The 10,697-nt window shown below is 38.2% G+C and overlaps 1 long non-coding RNA gene across 1 annotated transcript; it reads right to left on the bottom strand.

Annotated features, from left to right (window-relative positions):
* Positions 1 to 2,257: 2,257 nt before the first annotated feature.
* Positions 2,258 to 5,523, bottom strand: LOC125378208. The gene is made up of 2 exons (XR_007220098.1): positions 5,145 to 5,523; positions 2,258 to 4,990 (listed from the first exon to the last, which is right to left on the bottom strand). It is a non-coding gene; the product is annotated as an uncharacterized LOC125378208 (long non-coding RNA).
* Between the last annotated feature and the right edge of the window lie 5,174 nt (positions 5,524 to 10,697).

Genomic DNA, 10,697 nt, shown 5'->3' with positions numbered 1-10,697 from the left:
CACTGCATAGCCAGGTAACATTTAGTACTGCATAGCCAGGGTAACATGTAGTACTACATAGCCAGGGTAACAGGTAGTACTGCATAGGCAGGTAACATGTAGTACTGCATAGCCAGGGTTACATGTAGTACTGCATAGGCAGGTTACATGTAGTACTGCATAGCCAGGGTTACATGTAGTACTGCATAGTCAGGTTAACATGTAGTACTACATAGCCAGGGTTACATGTAGTACTGCATAGCCAGGGTTACATGTAGTAATGCATAGCCAGGGTTACATGTAGTACTGCATAGCCAGGGTAACATGTAGTACTGCATAGCCAGGGTTACATGTATTACTGCATAGTAGGTTCTGTAGCTGTAGAAATAGTAGTAGTAGTAGTAGTAGTAGTAGTAGAAGTAGGTGCTGTACAAGTTGTAGTTGAAGTAGTAGCTGCAGGAAAGTATTTGCAGTGGCGGCAGCAGTACTAGCAGTAGCCGCGGTGGTGGTGGTAGTATAGTAGTAGTAGTAGTAGTAGTGGTGGTGGTGGTGGTGGTGGTGGTAGTAGTAGTAGTAGTAGTAGTGGTAGTAGTGGTAGTAGTAGTAGTAGTGGTAGTAGTGGTAGTAGTAGTAGTAGTAGTAGTAGTAGGTGCTATAACAGTAGTAGGTGCTATAACAGTAGTAGGTGCTATAACAGTAGTAGGTGCTATAACAGTAGTAGGTGCTATAACAGTAGTAGGTGCTATAACAATAGTAGGTGCTATAACAGTAGTAGGTGCTATAACAGTAGTAGGTGCTATAACAGTAGTAGGTGCTATAACAGTAGTAGGTGCTATAACAGTAGTAGGTGCTATAACAGTAGTAGGTGCTATAACAGTAGTAGGTGCTATAGGAGTAGGTTTGCATTGTTTGTATTTATCCAAGATCTTCAGAACAAAGCAATCCCCATCAACCGTAAACGAAAATATATACATTGCGCTTAACAAACATGGTGTAAGTTGACAATTTAAAACTAACAACATCGAAATTGACAGATGATTGCAAATGCCAATTCCCGTCACTCAACCGCCGAACTGTCAAAGCTCAACTCTAGGGTCTTCAGAGTTATCTGCCCTTGTCTGGAAACAGCAAACCTCACCGTTTCCTACCAGAAAGCCGTACATGCATGCGCGAAATAACAATGCTAAAAATAATACCATACATGTATTCTAAAAATAGTGTAGGAGTAAACCACCATGCAAAGTGTGTTATGTAGAGATTTAATTAAAGTAAAATGTTTCGATTTTGTTTTCTTTATATTCACGGGGTACAATCGTTGTTGTTTAATTGTTATTTGAATTCTATCTGTTCGTTACTCACTGTTGATAAGTTGGGGATCCTGATTAGCTGTGGATAAGTGTAAATAAAGATGCAGAACATGTATTTTGTTAGTTTATGTGCACTTAGGGATGTTACTTTCCCAATATGGTGATACAGAGGCGAAGTAATTTCAAGAAACTGAAGGTGTATTGATACATAAGTAAATATATAATACATATTAAGCTTTACCATGAATTTTAAATGTCCTTCCATAGCGTACTGATATGGTTTCCATATCTTCTAAGAACAAAGCCTATAATTGAATACTTATCGGTCGAGTTTTCACTTGAATTAGATGGGATTGCAATGCTATTTCATCTGCGATGATATAAAAGCAGCTAGAAATGCGTTACAGATTTTGCACTTTGCCCTTAACAGTATCCGTATCCAAAACATTTCTTGATTTTGTAATCATTTGAACTGTATAAGAATCTTCAGGACCCAGCTGTTCAAACGATGGTTAGCTTAATTAGTAATTAATGCAAATTTTATTTTCTCTGTATCTTGAAACTGCAACAATTCATTTAATTTAAACTTTTCATAGCAAAAAGCCATCCCTCAATCTGGATGTAAAGGTCGCTAATTATAAATTAGGCTAAACATCGTTTGGACAACTCAACCCTGATAGATAGGAAAATGTACTAAATATGACGAATAAAGTATTACAATAAATTTTCTAAATAACTTTCTGAATTATGCGTCTTATTACTGCAGCAGTCTTTTCCCATCCTCATATACGGTTTAACAGTGATATCAAAGGCAAGTAATGCCGGAATATTCTAGAAAAGTGTCCTGAAAACGGCAAAGTTGGCCTTATTGTCAATACATGTACTTCAATATTCAATATCGTGTTTTTTAGCTTTGAAGAGATAGAATCCGTAAAATGAATGTTTGACCATTAAAAACAACAACAATAATATTCATACAATTTCTTTTTAATTTCAAAGATTTAAATTCATATTTCAATGGTATCATTCTGCGATATGGACAACGATATAAAAATACAAATGAACTAGATTGTAACGACTTATAACAAAGATCAAATTTCGAACCACTGTCTCATTCTACCTGGCGAGATATCACTATGACACTATATGCAACCAGATAGTATTCAACCATGTATAGTATTCAAGATATTATCAACCTGTATTTATTGGTCCAAAACGTTTAAATTTTAAGTTCTTGGTATTTGGTAAAATTAAACCCTTTGCATGTACTATTTTCACTCATATTTCAATGGTATCATTCTGCGATATGGACAACGATATAAAAATACAAATGAACTGGATCGTAACGACTTATAACAAAGACCAAATTTCGAACCACTGTCTCATTCTACCTGGTGAGATATCACTATGATACTATAAAGGACAGCCTTAAGCATCCCCAATATATAATTGACCTTTGTATAAAGAACACAGTATATAAAGGACATTTTGACCTTAAATGACACCTTAAAAGGGTTAAAATGACCTCCAATTACTCAAGAAATGTTTTTTAGGAAAAATCTATGAACTATATATATATTTATGTCAAGATTGATAATCAGCATCATAAGTTGTTCTACATAATACAAATATAACCTCTTTGCAATAAAACAATAGGTATAGGTATATATCTAATAATGACACATTAAGAATTAATATAAAACATATTCACCAAGTGAGTGATTTGTGTATAAAGACATCCATCTATGAAGGTCACTTTTGCCTTTCCCCTTAGATGTCCTTTATATAAGGTTTGACTGTATAACATAAGTTCCCTTTTATATGTGTAAATACATGTGTATGACAGCCACTTGTATTTCTTCTCTATTTAAATCCATCATTTGAAGATAATATAATATTATCACTATGTACACAAAAATACAGTCATGTAAAATGCAAATACTTATTCATTTTTAGTGTTTATTTACAATATAAATTATTTTTTTAATACATGTATAGCTGTTAAATTCTGTCAACTATTTATATATCACCACAACAGCATAACCGATAAGGAGCTTTTAAATGATTACAAAATGTTTATGTTCATATTTCGTCCCGTTATGTTACACGAGATGCATCCTCTTCTCAGCATTTACATGTATCGTATTCAACATGTTATCAACCTGATTTACTGGTCCAAAAAGTTTAAATTTTAAGTTCTTGGTATTTGGTAAAATTAAACGCTTTGCATGTACTATATACATGATATTTAGTTTCGGTTGTTACTCTGGTTTTATGTATTGTGTATGAAAATACTGATTGTTCTTTCCTTCTTGCAACATGTATGTTGGTGAGCTATGTTAATATATTTCTTGTTCTTGGTCAACTTCCTTAGCTAAAAAATGTTGTATATGGCCGCTTAAACTAACAGATCACTGACTTACAAATAGCCTTGAGTTTGCAATTGATCCAGACTATACCTGGGAATAACATATTGTCCGATCCCATACAGACGTGTAACTGTAGATAACTGTTGCTTTCATAATTGTTCTCAACAGTTGTCTTCTGTGAGCGAATCAGCTAAATTAATTAATTAGTACACTGCAGTATGACAGTTGATTTTTATGAGATTTGAATGAAAAATGAGATTTTCAGTAAACTTGGTTTGCTCGTTCATCATATAGCTGTCCATGACTATCTTGAATCCTACACGTACCTGGATGGTTTTTCTTCCGCTAACTTATGAAATTGTAATTTATATCATAAGATGCTTAAAAATTGTATGCATGTAGATGCCAATCACACAATTTTACTACAAAGCGCAATGTACATCTTGCCTTTCCAAAATCCCACCGCCTTCATTCTCAGTTGTATTACTATACACATGTCAATTCATCCATGGGTTACCTATTATTTTATGTTTATGCATTTTCCTATTCCACGTACCCTGGTCACTGACAGGCAATTAATGTCCTGCATGGTCTACGTCTTACCCACTAGCTTTGATTTATGATCTTCATATATGACATCTGCATGTATAAGATACATCAATAGGAGTTGCTGTACTATAAACCTTCTTTGAACTGCGGTTTCAGATTTTTGCAGTCACTGTGTCATATTTATTGATGGAATTTTTTTTCTCTCAGAATCTGAGAAATTATTTCCGACTGTTCATGAAGTTATTAAATGGGCCTCATATTACAGATATCGTATTATGACATCATACATATTCCTGTGAATTACTCGTAAATAACATAAAATATATTTCTGCCAATTACTTTTAACTGATATCTGTGACTGTTAATATCAACCCTGTATCGTGAGTTCATGGCTTTGGAACAACTAAATCATTCCCAACAACAAGACCAGCATGGATCTCAAACTCAAAGTGGTTCAGAACTGATTGCAGAATCTAGCTCGACCACAATACATCACGTTTCCATGTCAAGAATACTGTGCCTTACATACTGGACACACGAAGTCGTGTTTTTTGGAGCTGCTGTGATATGCACACAGAAATAATGTGACCAACGACGTCAGACAGCACATTGTACACGTGCTGATGAGGCGGGCGCTTGACATCCACCCGTGTCACAGTATTTCCTTCGTTATGGATGCTCTGATGAAGTTTCCATGAGCTTGGACAGAGCATAATTTCGCATACCAATTGCATGATGGTGGGAAACCCTTGTAATGGCTATGCCGTTAGTCAAACACATGGCTTTCTGAAAAAACAATCAACATATATACATTGTATATGAGGACATAAAGTACCATCTATCATTGTTCATTTTATTGTTCAGGTTTTCCTTTTAACTTGTAAAATACAGATTTTATTGCCTCAATTTTACAAGTTTTACCCTTTTACTCAAGATTTACCTGGTCAATGAAGCTGTGGATAGTCTGCCTCCATTGGTGGTAAATGAGCTTCCGAATATCTTCCTTGCTAGGGAAGTACCTCCTGTTGATGATTTGAGGTGATTCTCTGCCAGAAGACAGTTCACTTCTTACAAAAGATCTTTAAATATCTTTGCATTTCCTTGGCATTGAAAACCCCTTCATCAACAAGAAACCTGATCTTTTTCACAACTCGCTCATCAATGGGGGCTTTCAGATCAGCACCCTGCATAAAATGAAATTTTAATTAGATAGCATAAAAAAGTGTTAATTACACAATAATTAGAAATGTTTCACTAATGTAACAGCAGCGAGTAGTACATATGTGTATAACAGAAAAATCTCCAGGCTCTGTCGGGGATCGATCCCTGGCCGCTGGCATACAAATCCAATGCACAAACCACAAGGCCAAAAGATCTAGACCAGTTAAACTGGTCAGTAATTGACGTATAAACCTCAACTGTTACACTAACAAGACTTTCTCTTGGGGCCAAATAAAAACAAGAGGCTTAACAGTCACCTGAGAAAAATGGTATCAAGCAGTGGAACAACATTCTAATGTGTATATGTGTGTACAAAATGTCATCCATTTTTGTGTGTATCTAGTGTCATGGTGATACACAGAAAGAACCAGATAGGGGTCTGCTGAGAGGTATATCTGGTTGTATCTAGTGTCATAGTGATATCTCACCAGGTAGAACCAGATAGGGGTCTGCTGAGAGGTATATCTGGTTGTATCTAGTGTCATAGTGATATCTCACCAGAAAGAACCAGATAGGGGTCTGCTGAGAGGTATATCTGGTTGTATCTAGTGTCATAGTGATATCTCACCAGGGAGAACCAGATAGGGGTCTGCTGAGAGGTATATCTGGTTGTATCTAGTGTCATAGTGATATCTCACCAGGGAGAACCAGATAGGGGTCCGCTGAGAGGTATATCTGGTTGCATATAGTGTCATAGTGATATCTCACCAGGGAGAACCAGATAGGGGTCCGCTGAGAGGTATATCTGGTTGTATCTAGTGTCATAGTGATATCTCACCAGGGAGAACCAGATAGGGGTCTGCTGAGAGGTATATCTGGTTGTATCTAGTGTCATAGTGATATCTCACCAGGTAGAACCAGATAGGGGTCTGCTGAGAGGTATATCTGGTTGCATATAGTGTCATAGTGATATCTCACCAGGTAGAACCAGATAGGGGTCTGCTGAGTGGTATATCTGGTCGTATCTAGTGTCATAGTGATATCTCACCAGAAAGAACCAGATAGGGGTCTGCTGAGAGGTATATCTGGTTGTATCTAGTGTCATAGTGATATCTCACCAGGTAGTGAGTGAGTGAGTATGGTTTTATGCCGCTTTTAGCAATATTCCAGCAATATCACGGCGGGGGACACCAGAAATGGGCTTCACACATTGTACCCATGTCGGGAATCGAACCCGGGTCTTCGGCGTGACGAGCGAACGCTTTAACCACCAGGCTACCCGACCGCCCCCTCACCAGGTAGAATCAGATAGGCTGCTAACAGTTATATCTGGTTGTATCTAGTGTCATAGTGATATCTCACCAGAAAGAACCAGATAGGGGTCTGCTGAGAGGTATATCTGGTTGCATATAGTGTCATAGTGATATCTCACCAGAAAGAACCAGATAGGGGTCTGCTGAGAGGTATATCTGGTTGTATCTAGTGTCATAGTGATATCTCACCAGGTAGAACCAGATAGGGGTCTGCTGAGAGGTATATCTGGTTGCATATAGTGTCATAGTGATATCTCACCAGAAAGAACCAGATAGGGGTCTGCTGAGAGGTATATCTGGTTGCATATAGTGTCATAGTGATATCTCACCAGAAAGAACCAGATAGGGGTCTGCTGAGAGGTATATCTGGTTGTATCTAGTGTCATAGTGATATCTCACCAGGTAGAACCAGACAGGCTGCTAATAGTTATATCTGGTTGCATATAGTGTTATTGTGATATCTCACCAGATAGAACCAGATAGGGGTCTGCTGAGAGGTATATCTGGTTGCATATAGTGTCATAGTGATATCTCACCAGAAAGAACCAGATAGGGGTCTGCTGAGAGGTATATCTGGTTGCATATAGTGTCATAGTGATATCTCACCAGAAAGAACCAGATAGGGGTCTGCTGAGAGGTATATCTGGTTGCATATAGTGTCATAGTGATATCTCACCAGAAAGAACCAGATAGGGGTCTGCTGAGAGGTATATCTGGTTGTATCTAGTGTCATAGTGATATCTCACCAGGTAGAACCAGATAGGCTGCTAATAGTTATATCTGGTTGCATAAAGTGTTATTGTGATATCTCACCAGATAGAACCAGATAGGGGTCTGCTGAGTGAGTGAGTGAGTTAAAATTTAACGTCGCATCGGCATTATTTCAGCCATATAGCGACGAGACCAAGTTAATATATTTACAATTTTGTCATTAATGCAAAGTTTTGTTTAAAAACAAGTTGTAAAACATATTTGACCATACTATATTTAGAAACAATTCAGGAAACATATTTGAGCATAACAATATTATATATACAGTTTTAAAACACGGGCTATAGGCCATCAGTAACCACAGCTAGGCCACCTCACTGTGGGTGGGTGAGTTGGGTTTAGCGCCGCTTTTAACAGTATTCCAGTTATATCACGGCGTGTCAGCTTAGTGTGGGAGGAAAGCCCCAAGTGATGCAGGTCTCAGACGTTTACCACTTCGGTGAAACCCACGAGCACGGGTATGGTGCTGACAAACCTAGAAACATAATCGGGGCGAACCGGGATTCGAACCCCCAATCATAGGTTTCTGGCATGCCCAAGGGACGCAACTCTGCATAGCGAATCGCGGCGCCTTAGACGACTAGGCCACCCATGCCCCCCACCTCACTGTGGATCATGCTTCCTGCATGATACCCCAGCAGGATTTACGTCATCACTTTAGCCACTGGTGGTTGTGCACAATGCTAGCCAATACTAAAAAATACTCATAAATGAGTTGGCTTAAAAACACTGGTTGATGATAGTTACATTGATTATGATAGGATTACGTGTCACGCAGGACAGAGCCTTTAATAATGTCTGTTAATAGTAGCATCACACCAAAGTTAAAAACAAGCATTTAATTATTCACATACATATTTAAAATTTATTATACAGACCAATTTTTTTCAAGTAATTTATGATGAGATGCCCACTGACACAGGAAAAGAGATCTTGTAGATTTACACTTTGATAATGTGAATCCCTTGCGATTGCAAAGTCCACACAGTCAAGCAATATATGCTTGACTGAACCTTTCATCACAAGGGATACACTTAGGATGTTCTTCCTCATCTGTCTTAAGCAGATATTCGTGTGTAAACCGACTGTGGCCAATACGACATCGTCGTAAAACGACCTCGTCATGTCTTGACTGACAACCCAAGCAGGTATGACCGATTGTTGGTTTCAATTCGTGTAGTTTATTGCTTCCTACTTGGGTGTCCCACCTCTTTTGCATAAGATCCCGAGTATACGATTTGATGGTAGGTTTGAAATCACTGTACGGGATACGAAGTGGAGATAATGGTTTGTCAAGAGCTGCTTTAGCTGCAGCATCGGCTTTTGAGTTACCTGTTATGTCTACATGACTTGGTAACCAGCAAAAGACGATGTCACATTGGCCAGTGGAAAGATCATTATAGAGTTCTAAAATATCAAGGATAATAGGGTGATATGGTGAGACACTTTTAAGTGCCTGAAGGCAAGATAACGAATCAGAGAAGATGATGAAATCTTTAGATTGGTTTTGTTGTTTAATATAGGTCAAAGCTGTAAGGATAGCTTTGGCCTCAGCAGTACAAATTGAACTAAAATCTGGGATTCTTGAGGAGACTGTTCTGGATCCAACGATGGTGGCACTTGCAACTTTGCGACCATCCTTGGACCCTTGTGTAAAAATGGACCTGTGAGAATTATATCTGGAGCGTAATTGGTTATACGATTGTTGATATACCAAAGGATTGGTATCCGACTTTGTTAGTTTGGTTAGAGTGAGGTCTACTTCTGCCTTCACCATCTGCCAGGGAGGAGAAGACAGAAGACAGTGGGGTGATATAATATTTAAATCTATTTTAGCTGCAGTGATGCATGGTTGAATTCTGATCCTAATTGGTGGAACCAGGTTTGATAGATTTCGAAACAGGTTTTCATATTGAGGGTGGATATATGGCAGTGAAAGTTTAATGCGGCGCAGTTCCATTGAAGGTTCATCTGCCTCCACATACAAACTATCCACGGGAGAGGTCCAAAAAGCTCTAAGACAGAGTCTTAGGCCTTGATGGTGTATAGTGTCCAATTTTTCTAAATTGCTTTTGCAGGCTCCACCATAGACAATGAAACCATAGTCCAGTTTGGAGCGTATTAATGATCTGTACAAGTGAAGGAGGGTGATCTGATCCCCTCCCCCCTCGGAATTTGAAACGACTTTTAACAAGTCGAGAGCCTTTAGGCACTTTGCCTTGAGATTTTTATGTGTGGTAAGAATGTGAGATGACGGTCAAATATGAGGCCCAGGAATTTGGCCTCCTCTACCACCTTGATAGGAGTACCATCTACAAATAAATCTGGATCCTTGTGAGGTTTGTATTTACGACAAAAGTGAATACAATTTGTTTTGGATTTAGAAAATTTGAAGCAGTTTTCGTTGGCCCATTTTTGAATTTTGTTAAGACAGAGCTGTAGCTGTCTTTCTATTGTATTCATATTCTTACCATGACAAGAAATGTTCAAATCGTCCGCAAAAAGTGAACCATCAACGCTATTGTTTCATACTTTAGTGAGACTATTAATTTTGATGCTGAAAAGGGTGACTGATACTATGCGGCCTTGAGGGACCCCCTGATCTTTATCAAAATGATCAGACGGTACTTGAAATTGTCTGTTGTTTAAAAATTAAGATATAAACTGAGGTAATCTGCCCTTAAATCCAAATTCATGCAAATCTTTTAAAATACCATGTTTCCACGTTGTATCATATGCTTTCTCTAGATCGAAAAAGATTGATATAGAATGTTGTTTGTTGACAATGGAATTTTTTATAAACGATTCTAAACACACCAAATGGTCAATGGTACTTCTGTTTTTTCGGAAACCACACTGGATGTCACTCAGGAGGTTATTGGTCTCCAGGTACCAGACTGATCGATTGTTGACCATGGGCTCCATGGTTTTACAAACACAGCTAGTTAATGATATTGGACGGTAGTTGGATGGATCTGTATGATCCCGTCCTGGCTATGGAATAGGAATAATAATACCATTGTGCCACGAAGAAGGGAAATTTCCGGTTGTCCATATTTCATCAAATATACTAAGTAACGTCTCCTAACATGAATCGGGCAAGTGTTTCAGGAGCTGATAGTGGATGTTGTCGGCTCCTGCTGCAGTGTCATTAGATTGCCCTAGGGCAGTATATAATTCATGTCACGCGAACGTGAGGAAGACTTTGTGGTACTCCTATCGATATTATGTGGAGATGGAGTTACCTC

Source organism: Haliotis rufescens, unplaced genomic scaffold, assembly GCF_023055435.1.
Source record: "Haliotis rufescens isolate VD_foot unplaced genomic scaffold, xgHalRufe1.0.p SCAF_12, whole genome shotgun sequence".
In the NCBI taxonomy this organism is placed as follows: domain Eukaryota; kingdom Metazoa; phylum Mollusca; class Gastropoda; order Lepetellida; family Haliotidae; genus Haliotis; species Haliotis rufescens.
The sequence above is the reverse complement of the archived record's forward strand: the minus strand, read 5'-3'. Positions and strand labels throughout refer to the sequence as shown.